Here is a 12,775-nt window from a genome sequence, read left to right as displayed (position 1 = left end):
TCTATAAAATTACACTAAAAATGAATTCAGTTCCTCATTAATTATTTCATTTAAAAAATGAATTTTCATTGGATGACATGAAAATCAAACTCTGTTCCAGCGCGTCAAAAGAAGTTTCCCATGACTCGCCTGCCACACGGCCAGTTCTTCACTGGGTAGTTGAATTAGGAACCGCCTTTCAACAAATATCGAGTCATATCTTTATCAAAGAGCCGACTTTTTCCAATGAGTACGAAGTCACGAACGATGACGGAATCAGTGTGCAAGGATCGTTCGCTCACACAGCTATAAATACATTCATATAGCAAGCTACATTATCTCAAATTACACAACTATTTCCAACTTCTTTTGGTTTCCTTCTTCTGCCCTTTAAAAAGTCAATGGCCAATCTTGATGAGATCAAAAGAGTCTATGAAATTATAGACGAGAATGGTGATGGAGTTGTGAGTGTTGGTGAAATCAGTGGCTTCTTAACGAAACTGGGAATACCAATTTCGGAACAAGATCTCACACGGATGTTCACTTCTCTCTGCAAAGTTGAAGACATGAATTGTAGGTACGTACAGTTTGAACAATTTGCGCAATTATATCAGTCAATCCTCATTAGTGAAGACGAAGAGAGAGAAGAGGAGTCGAGGGATATGAGGGAAGCATTCAGAGTGTTTGATCGGAACGAAGATGGATACATATCTTCGGCTGAGCTGCAACAGGTGCTGTCTTCGCTTGGCCTGATCGCGCAGGGTGAACAGTGCGAGAGTATGATTTGCAGATTTGATTCAGATTCCAACGGAGTCTTAGATTTCATGGAATTCAAAAATATGATGGCATCTAAACTCTCTCACTCGTGAAGGGGTCTACGCTGTTAAACTTCTTGTTTCCCTGGAAACTTGGTTACCAAATGTAAAATGCTTTGTGTTGATTTTACTTTAATTAAAGTTCAAATTAGAACGCGTGGATTACTTTTAAAACAATTAGGAAGTATTGTAATAAATGAGTTTAATTTTGTGTGTGATTAGTTCAGCTCTGTCAGTTTCTGTTTTAATTAGTTCTGTTCTACTGCAGATGATTAACCTATTTAGTGATTCTAGATTTTTTCCATAGTTCATTTGGTCCTCTATAAAATTAATTTTTTTGGACCAGTGTTAAGTAAGCCTCAAATGTATTTATTTGAAAATTATTATGTATTTTTCTTTTTATTTCTTTATTGGTTCAGGTTGGGAATAGTTGCAAAAATTACAAAAGTACTTTTCATATTGAATTTCCAACAAAGTGGAAAATATTCTAATGTATGCAGATATCCAACTGGCATATCTGCATATTCCTGATTGGAATAAAGATTGTTCTAGAGTATGTTGTTCTCTATTCTCAATGATTTGCATGTTAATCTCATAATAACCTGTGGGTTATGTGCTAAATCTTGGTTTCAAGTTTTATAAAATTGTTCTCTTTCCTTCCATTATGCTTTGTTTTGACCATAAACTAATCTTTATAGTAGTTTTTTGTGGTTTACAACTTCCCAACTACCTTTTGAACCAAGTTCTTACATTCTTTTAATTTTTTTTGCAATATAACAACTTTATTGTGTTGCACTTTCTTGACAACTTTATATTTATTGCCTTTAGGCATTACGATTGATTCCATTACATGAAATATCACATACAAACATATGGACTTACATTAAATAATTACAATATTTATAGGGATCATCTACAATATATGTATGACTGGGTGCTCTAGCACCAAATTTATACTTAAAAACTTATGCTATCCATGACGTAAATCCATGTTTTGCTCATAGATGATGGGATATTTAGTAAATCTCCTAATAATACCACTCCATTTGTTGTTCTCTTTCCTTAACAACTTGTGTGTTAGCACTATAAGTAGCCTATTTGCTAAATGTTTCCTTTATTTCTAAGTTTCAAACCCATTGATAAGAATATATTGTAGATAATTTTATATACAAGTTCTCTAGATGCTTTATAGATTTTTTTTTAATATATCAATAATGCTCAAGAAGAAATGAAAGCCTCTAACTGAGAGACATAAGAAAATACTAGAAACTAACCTAAGAAGATGCCATACAAAATATAGGCCACCTCAAGTTCAACTAGTTATGCAATCACAAATAACCATATTAAGAGGGGTGGCATATATATTCTGCAATACATTTAAGTTCAAGTCATATTATTTAACTAGTTCAAAAATTCTAAAAAAAATCAGTTAGTAACACTTTCATAGAGACACGCAAAGTTTCATCTGATAACCATGAGGTAACAAGGTGCACTCTCTCCCAAGCCCACATGGTATTGTAGTGCATGTTGTGCCAACGTCACTAGTCACATTAAGAAGTTTACCAAGCACATTGCTGCATAGGGGGGCTACTAGATTCTAGCAATCTAAAAAATGGGCCTACAAAATAATTGTTAGAGGGTAATGTTTAGTTAATGTTTAAGTCAAGCTAATAGAAAAGTGTAAAATTTCTAGACATTTCCAAGTTGGGTGATATTTATGAAGAGCTATATAAAGTTTTCTAGGAATGTGTAGAAAATAAATCTATCACAACTTTTATTTTTATAAAAAATTAAATAATTGTCCTAATGAAACAAGTAGGAAATGCACCTCTTGCACCACTTTAAAAACTCTAAATGTTACCAAGCTAGGTGATGTTTACATAGAACCATGGAAATGTGTTGGCATGAAATATGTAAGAAACAAACCTCTTGTAACTTCAAAAAATTATCGAAATATGCTCACATCTAAGTAGAGCTATGTAGAATATCTAGAATGAAATAAGACATGAATACATCTTTTACAAATTTTTGAAATTGTAGAAATTGTCATGACATGTGACAAGGGGAACTAAAATTTTAAATATCCTATAAAAGGTTAAACTCTTAAATGCAATTGTGAGTAATATCCTCTATTCATATTTCTTAAGGGGGTTCATAAGATGTGACAAGGGGGGTAGAAGAGCTATTCTTTTGAAGCAAGAAAACCAAGTCCAAATCACATTTACTTTACCAATTTAAAAAATCTAGAAGTTATTACAATTAGGATGATCAACATTATCAAATTTTCACAATCCATTTGAAATGTATGAAATTTATTTTTGAATTTGATGGTAAAAAAAATTACACAATCAAATCTAGAAATAAATTTCATAAATTAGAAATATATTTATATAGAGCTACACAAATTGTCATAGGACAATCTTCAAGTAAAGTTGTACCAAGTAGGAAATTTCTAAGCATTACCAAATCAGGTGATGTTTGATTAAAGTTGTGCTGAAGTGGTGGAATATAATATGTAGGAAACACACCTATAGCACAAAAAACCAAAAAATGGTATAATGAAAGAAGTAGGAAATTTTGATGAAATTCATTAAAAACTAAATTGTCAACATAAATTCAAAAGTTTCATAGTTGGCAGTATTAGAGAATAGTACATAATATATATCTCTACATTTACACAATAGTATTTTTATTTGGATTATCAAGTGGGAAAATAAGCTTCATGGCAAACATGAATCCTGCATGCTAGCATAATTGATCAACTTGTGTCCAATTGCATTCATGTTCAATAAGGTTCCATTGAATAGATCCAAAGATCATATCATAAAAAAATGTCAAGTATGGAGAGCCACAAGGAATGGTTTAATGGACTCCCTTTCATATGGGCTACTTGGTTATCTTAAACCCTAATGACCCTTGTAAACCTTATCTATCATTTCATATTTTTATTAATATTTACTCAAATTTTTTGAGTCAAATTCATTAATTTAAGTTTTAATGAATAGTGGTTCAAAACAATTCATTTCTTATTAGAAAATAAATGGATTACTTAACATGTATTATATTTAAGTGATGTTCATAGAGATGAATCTCTAGGACTTCGTAGGAGATTTGTAATGCCTACCCCTAGTTGACTTTTCTTGTTATATTGTTAAGTTCTTTTAGGCAAGTTTTATGATTAGCGGTACTTGGTTATTGGATTTGATTAAATGTACTTCATATTAAGTTGATATATGTATTGAGTTACCTAATTATTTCATGTGTTCATGATTATTTCAATGATGATATATGTATGTTAATTTAGCAATTTTTAGTTATTTCATGATGTTAGTTAGATGAATGATTTATATGTAGTTTCTATGGATACTTATCACATACTTGCATATGTATGGTGTACTTATATGTTTTACTTTATGTATGATATTTCTAATGTGTTTGAGGGAGGAAGTCATAGTCACCTACTAGTTGGGATCTATAGGATGCACCACTCTCAACCATTGCTTGTTTAACTTAGATTACACACACACACACACACACACACACACACACAAATATGTATATGTGTGTGTGTGTGTGTGTGTGTGTGTGTATCTATATATATGTATGTGCAGACACACACACACACACACACACACATGCTTAGATTCTATGTAGATTGTAAGTACCAGGCATCAACTTTCTTGAATTGCTAGGATGAGCATGCCCTATCACAATATCTCAATGGTAAAAGAGAAGAGATAATTCTTGAGTCCAAATCCTAACCTTAAGCCATTTGACCTAGAAAGTAGGACAAATATCTAAGTTTTACCATTTCAAACTCATCAAGTGATGTAAATTCGTGATTTTGACCCTTGAGTTTGTTTTAGTATTAAGTAATATAATGAGTTTTCGTATTTAGGCTTGTGGGTCTGTTATGATTTTTAGTTATAATTAAATAGAGTTAAAAAAAATAATTTAATAATTTAATTTAAAGATAATTTAATATTTAATTACAGTTAATTTATTGTGAAATTAATTTAATAAAATAAATAAACTTAAAGATTTAATTAAAGTTCTAATTTTGGCATAATTATATTTATTTAATTTAATAATAATATATTTAGGAGTTTCATTTTTATAATAAACTTTAAATAATATTATTAGTTAAATATATGAATATATTATTTAAAATTTCTCCTCTTTTAATAAAAGAGGGAAAGAAATTGATTTAATGAAGCACATGAAATAAAAATATAATAAAATAATAAACGAAAAAGCTTTCACGTGATTGCAAAATTAAATCCCTAATTTGGGGATGGCTCTTTATTAAGAAATTACAACTTATTTCTGCATACATAGGTTTGGAGGAGCCAATTTTAGAGAAGAGGGTTTTCGAAAGAATTAAAATTTATTTGCAAGTTGTATGCATCCCTTGTTTAGCACTAGATCTAGGTAGGATCTTATGGGTTTTGTACAATAGTTCTTTCATTGAAAATATTTGTCATCTCCATGTCTAAATGGAATGGTTTTTAGAATTTACATTGGGTTGAAACCCTTATTTGTGATATTATTGTTCTTCGTCTAAGAAACATCTGTAAATGGATTAGGAATTTGAAAGCCTCATCTTGTAGACTTTTAAGATCAGTATTTTTTATTGGTTATAAATCAATATTTGATATACAAATTTGATTGGTTGTTTGTTTATATACATATACATGTACATGTGTGTGTGTGTGTGTGTGTGTGTGTGTGTGTGTGTGTGTGTGTGGGTGTGTGTGTGTGTGTGTGTATTGTTGTTGTTGATATTACCAATTAGAATATGGATTGCCATTTTAAGAAGAGGGGGGCTCACATTTGATGTTTCTAAGAAAACATATTTTCAAAAAATAAAATATTATAAACTAAATGGAGAGGGGCAATGACCTCCCTCTCCCAACTACCACCATAGTAGCACATGCTTCCAAGGCATCAAATGCTACTAAGGCAACAACTACCTTTGGGACCCAAGCTGCTAAGCGGCTTCCCATAATTGGGATTGCTTTCAAATTTTGCATTATTTTAAAAATAATTTATTTAATATTATGAATATTATGAATATTAATATAATTATTAATTATTAATATTATTTTAAATAAAATTATTAATATTATTATGTTATTAGTTAATTTAATTGTTATTATTAAAAAATAATATATAACATACTATTTTATTATTAATTAAATAACTATTAGTATTAATAATTTAATAATAGTTAATAAAATTTAAATAATAATAATAAATTATGAGGTTGTAAATATATTTTATAAAATTTAAATTGAATTAATAGTGTATTTTTCAAAAATATTGTTTTAGAGAAAATGTTTCCTATTGAAATTTGTTGAATATTTAAGGTTATTTTTGGCTCGAAGACCCTAGTAAATCTAAAAATTGAATAAATGAAAGCATGAACCCTGGTTGTAATTAAAGACCCTATCAAATTGTAATACTTGAAAATGATAATGAAAACTTGAAAATCAATAGTAAAAATTGAACTTTTGTATTTTCAAAACCAAATGAGTTATGAAAGTTACACTGTTACGTACTTTATGTCATGTGTGGTTTACTAGTGTTGGGGTTAGGTTTGACTTAGTATGTTGACCAATGAGGTTATTTACTAGAGGGTTGGGAAGTTTTGTTCTGTGATGATGTTATGTATATGATCTTTTATATCTGGCCACGATGTTGTGCCACATGTTTTCTATATTGAATTTTGATCAATGTTTGTTGGAGCTTTCAAGTTCTCATGTTAGAACTGAGGTGAATGCTATGATTTTCCTAGAGTAACCTTTGAGTCTTTGATCTATTTTATTTTGATGCTTTCTAATTGCTTGTATAGGACTAAGTTGATTATTGTGTTTTATGTTTTGGTGCTTTCTAGTTGCTTGCAAAGGTCTGAGGTGATATTTATATTTGTCTTTAGGTTCTTTCTAGTTTCTTGCAAAGGACTAATGTGAAAATTGTAATTTTAAGAGTTGTCTTTTATGAGCTTAGGGTAGGTAATCTTTGTGTACATTAAGAAGTGGCTTGCAATGGATTTATTGTTAGTATGCCTTGTCTATACATTGTTTTAAGAATTGATAACAATTTTTTAAAAGGGTTTTAAATGAACTAAAAATAATATGTGTTTGTTCCTCACCCATGCCTTAAGTGTTAGGATAGCCTAGGATGGGAGTGGAGAGGATGCTTGGTTGTGACCTTTCTTTGTTAGTATGCCTTGTCTGTATGAAAGGATACTAGTGTCGCATAGAGACACTAGGGTGCTAGAGTCTAGAGAGGCTACCAAGGTAATCTTAGAGTTGTCTCATATAATACAACTTACCCAATTGCATAGTAGATTTCCTATGTATCTTTTTTTCCGTGGGGTTTAGATGTTACTTGTGTCTTGGTACCTTTTAGATAGATTGCTATCAAGATTTCCTTAACCTAGATGTTGGTTATGACTTGTGGATTGATATCTGTATGGGACTTGGTTTTATCTCCTTAGCACGATGGGAGTGGTTCATTTAGGTTTCATGAGGTCGGGTGGTAGTGATTTTTAGTTATACCATTGAGATCCATCTATTAGATGCCATTACTGAATGTACTTGTGTAGTTGTTTCTTTCTATCTGATCTATATTTCTATTAGATGATTATACCCTGCTTTATTGTACTTGATTTATTAGATATTTTTGAGGTGATGTATTTTATTTACAATGTATATTCTTTGATCTTTTCATACCCTGTGACTTGGACAATAGATGTTTATACATTCTGGTTATGACAAGTGGCATCCTATGTAATTATATATTCTTTAAATGGATTCATACTTTTGATTTTATTGTGATGCGGATTTTTTTTATGTATTTTCTTTTATATTAATAAATTTAGATATGTGATTCAATATCATGGAACCCTTAAGAAATGTAATCTATTTATGATGGTTGTATGTATGTAAGTTATGGCTTTCACTATATTATCTCTTCTTGTTTATTATCTTTCAAGAAAAAGAGTTTAGCAAACTTAGAGAAACTTTAGGTTAATTTCCTTTGGGTTCCCTACTGGGACTTTACAAGATCACCTATTTCTATATTGCTCCAATTGAAGCACACTTAACTATGGAGATTCCTCAATGGTAAAGCTCACTTCACTTGCAGCACCATTTGCAAAACCTTCAAAAAGTATTATTCATCTTTCTTTGATAAATAATATAATCATTGATCTAAATTAAACTCAAAAACATTTTATTTTCCAATTTGATAAAATAATAACGAGAATTAAAATTTATAGTTTTTTGGCTATGGATGGCAAGTAGTTGATTAGAGTAACCTATGAAGTATTAATGGAAAATGATTTTGGCATGAATATCATGATGAATTTTTTTATATTTTTTGTGCACTTATTTTCTAGATCGTGGAGAATGGACAATGTTCAGAATATATATGTTTTTTTTTAAAAAACACTATGCATAAGAATCATTCAGAATCAAAGAATGACATCCTAGATTGATTTTTTTTCCATGCAATTGGAATTAGAGGAAAATATTTGGGGAGCTAGAAATCTAATTCATAATGAATTTATATGTAAAAATTCTTAAGAAAATTATTTCTTCAGCAACTAGGCTACAACATGGAGGGCCAAGTTTCATTGTACCTTAAGAAGTTGAGTGATAGGCAATGCCAAGTGAGAGGTGATGCTGAGTAACATGGGATTCTAAGTTACTCAACACCTATAACAATCAAGTAGCTTTATTAACAAAGGGAGCTCAAAAATGAAAGGTTTGACAGGGGAGATCAAGTCTTCTAGTCAGTGTAAGTTGCATTACTTCATTCAAGTAGAAGCTGAGTAATGCGGGAAGGAAGAACAATGTTCCAAAAAATGTGTTAAAATGTTTCTCCTCCTCTCTCCTAGATCTTACTAAATATGCATAGTGGAATGAAATAAAGAAGACAAGATCTGAAACACAATAGATTGGAGATCAACAAGTATGTTTTATTGCTTTCTAATAACTAAATCAAACTGATACAAAATGTAAACCTAAGATGAAAAAAAATCCAAAAACTTAAATGAAACTTACAACTTGTGGTTACATACAATAAACATAAAGAAATCTCTACTCATATAGGACAAAACTTTATATAAGAGCATCCTAAGGGAGTTGGCTATCATGCATGATTAAGAGATTTTAGTGGAGTTTAGTGGACCTATTATTAGGTTTTGGTTAATTATTTTTTATATATTTAATAAATGTTGTAATCCTTTAAAGGAATTTGGTACTTAATTTCTATTGGAGGACAACTTGTGGCTCTTCACATAGTTAATGTAAGTGATATTTAATTTTTTTAGCTTACTAGGTTGACTTGGGGCATAGTTGGGTATAATTAGGGGGTATTGTGACATTTTTAGTTATTATTCATCCATTTTGGAGAAGAGGAGGTAGTAGAGGATAAATTTTTGAGAAGGGCTAGTAGTTGAGGCTTGAAAAACAAGGAGATTGCTTGGTGGGCTTACAAGTACCAATTGGATCTTCCTTGGAGGTTTCTACCAAAGTTTGGATCTAGAATAGCTAGGGTTTTGATTAGATCTTGAGGGATCTTGCATAACTTTTACTTGCTTTGTATTTGGCTATAACTAGGAATGCCTTACAACCTGACACGTTAGATGTAATTAGTTATTTTATGAATAAAGAGTTGTGATTTAATATCAGATCTAGGATTTTTATTGTGTTTACATAGTATGGTTATTTGTTGGGGACTAAGAAATCTCCTTTGGGGACTCTCCTACTTTGCACTACATTAAGTGGTATTAGATCTAGGTTGTTCCTGAGTGTGTAGGCCAAGGGCTAAAGTTGAGGCAATTTGCACTAGGATCTTGATCTCAGAGCATTTGCCAAAATTTTGGAAGATGTCACGAAGAATATTGGACCCTAGGGAAATTGATGATATTAGTGATGTTTTGGATGAAAGCATCTTAGAGAGGATTAGAGAAGAATTTAGATATGAGATTGCATCGATGAAGAGTAACATGACTGCTAAAATTGTGAGTTTTTTATGTGGTGTACCTTGACATGTGGGTACTAAAGATGGTTATGAGGAAGTTACTGAATAATTTGAAGTTTTTGCATCAAATGGTGAGGATAGAGTTGATAATGTGGAGAGATGTATTAGAAATAGGGTTGGTCAGTTTTTTAGACCTAGATCTCAGTTGAAGTTGAAGCATATGATGGAGGTTTCTAATTTCTTAGGTACTTTGAATCCTAAAGACATGATAGATTGCATTGGTGAATTGGAAGACTACTTTGAGCTTGAGGACATTGAGGATCCACTCAGAGTAAGGTTTGTACAAAATAAGTTGAAGGGACATACTTCTCTTTGGTTGAAAGAACTGCAAAGAGATAGAGAAGAAGGGGAAATGAAGATCACTAGATGGAGATTGATGGTGACTAAGTTATAAGCTAAGTTTAGTCCTTCTAATTATGATCTTGAGTTGTTTAAGAGGTTGTAAAATCTAAAGTAGAAAGATATGACTATGAAGGATTCTACTGAGGAGTTCTACTAGTTGACTATTTGGTCTAGGCATGGAGAATTGTCAAAGGAAAGGGTAGCTTAGTACGTTAATGGTTTGAGATTCAATATTCATGATAAGTTTGGTATGCTAAATATTTCTTCAGTTGAGGATCCTTATAAGTATACTTTGAGAGTATAGGAGAAGCTAAAGAGGAAGAATCAAGGTAGTTCTAAAGAGAATGAGAAGTAGGTTTACCCAAGAAAGTCTAAACCAAGTGCAGAAGATGAACCAAAACCTATTGAGTAAAAGAGAAGGATAGGTAGAGATGAGTTTAAAGGTACTTATTTTAGATTTCATGAAGAAGGAGATAGATCTTATGAGTGTTTGTAGAAGGCTAGTGACAAAATAGATGTAGTTGTAAATGAGGTCAAAGACCATGAAATTGAGCAAGGAGAGAGTTGATTGGCTCAGCAAGTATTGGTTGGTCAGGATACATTGGAATCTTGTCAAAGGAGTAATCTGTTCAAGGCTCATTGTAAGTCTATTAGTAATTTCCACAACATGATTATGGATGATGGTATACTAATAATCTTGTTGCTGAGGAGATGGTTCAGAAATTGTTATTCTCATATTGGTTTTTACATATGAGTGACAATATACTTAAGTCATTTTCTTAGTTCATGTCTAGGAAGTAATATATGACGAGCATAAGTTGCTAGATATCATATGCCAAGCAAGAGATATACAAGACGTGCTAGGTAACTAGTAAGTGTTGAGTTACTCAAGTGTCAAGAAGATAGTAGATGTCAAGCCATTCAGATGTCAAGTGATTAGTGGATATCAAGTCATTTATAGGCTAAGTTACAAAATTGAAGAGACAATGGATGCCAAGCATTAGACACTCCAAGTGCCGAGTAAATAGTTTTGGAAATAGTTGTTTGCAAAGGCACACACTTCTATTTAAATCATTTTTGTGCCAACTTAAGGATTATTTTATGATTCTAAGATAATAAGGACATGTTGGTGTTTGAAAATGCTAGAGGGTTTTCAATTACTGCGATGAGAATGTGACACATCTAGGGGTAGCTAACTCCCATCTTTAACACATCATTTCAAATACCGAGCCAACTATAAGGCATGACCCTTCTTCACTTTAGGCTCTGCTAGAGCTAGGTTGGTTAACCTTAAGATTATAATGTATGGTACCAGTGCAAAACATATACTTGAATCTATTCACTATAGATGCAAGCCCCTTATATCTCCTAATGACTTATGAAATGACATAAATCTACACTAGCTAAATGCAAAACCATGGAGTTCATAAATTGAGTGAGGGCATCACATTTTGGTTCTTCAACATGAAAGGGAAAGAAAATTTGATTTATAATGTTGAATTCAGAAAAACCCCTAATATGCAGCAGTAAGACTTAACGATCCTATAGTTGATTAGTGCCTTAAACATTGGGTAAATCCATGAATCAAAAACACACATATGAATATCTGAGACATATTCATATCTTTAGAGACTTGATCTATCCATTTAACTTGTAAATAGACATCTATGTTCAATCTAAACCTCATTCTTACATAATATCCCAATTAGTAAACTTGCAACCCTATTGATTCGCTTGAAGCATTTACATAACCCGTTGAGTTATAGGCAACCATGAAACAACATACAACCTTAAAGGACTACAATTACAAACTAGGCTCTCTATTCAAAGATTATAAAACATTGAAGATCATTGATAAAGGAGACAAGATTCAAGATGAAACTTAACCATCTGTTCACTGTATTAATTTCCTTGAAAAAATACATTCATATGCATGAAATGAAAACACAGAAAAATCTAATAGATCTAGACTATTTGTATTATCCTTCCTAATGTTGTTTATGTGAGAGAATTATGTTGAAGATTGGTGTCACAGTATTAGGAATACATCAAGACTAGAACCAAAACTTTGTATCACAGTAATGAGCAAATTTTCTCCAAAAACTAGAACCAATGGTCTCACAGTGAAAAATTAGAACCCTTACAAAGAGAAAGAAAGGGAATGATATAGTAGGAAAGGATTCTCAGATCTAATCAGGAGATGACAAGTGTCCCTTCAAAATTCCTTCCCAAGAAAATGACAAAGCCTCTCTCTACCTTCTCTTTGTAACTACCTATCAAATCCCCATGATTCTGACTCTTAAAGGTATAAACAATATCAGATATTTGGTCATGAAAGAAAGTAATTGATTTTTAATGTTAAAGTAAATGTAAAAAGTGAAAATTAGTTCAATGTGACCTCCAAAATGCAAAATAATCTTTTCCAGCTTATCTTTACCACATTCAGGCTTCAAAAGGTCTTCAAATATGCTCTTTAACAAATTCTAATGCTCAATAATCAAAATTTCTTGTTCTGCTACCAATGCTCCAAGAAACACAAACTGGCCTATAGCATGAACCGATGAATACTTGTGCACAAACTGACT

General features: G+C 31.5%; 1 pseudogene; it reads left to right on the top strand.

The window, feature by feature from the left end:
* The first annotated feature begins 337 nt into the window (after positions 1-337).
* Positions 338-948, top strand: LOC149564872 (calmodulin-like protein 3 pseudogene; annotated as a pseudogene).
* The last annotated feature ends 11,827 nt before the right edge of the window (positions 949-12,775 follow it).

The sequence above is a fragment of the Cupressus sempervirens genome, chromosome 3, assembly GCF_028749045.1.
Source record: "Cupressus sempervirens isolate cs-2001-9-10 chromosome 3, ASM2874904v1, whole genome shotgun sequence".
Classification (NCBI taxonomy): Eukaryota; Viridiplantae; Streptophyta; class Pinopsida; order Cupressales; family Cupressaceae; genus Cupressus; species Cupressus sempervirens.
This window is presented reverse-complemented; position numbering and strand designations above follow the sequence as displayed.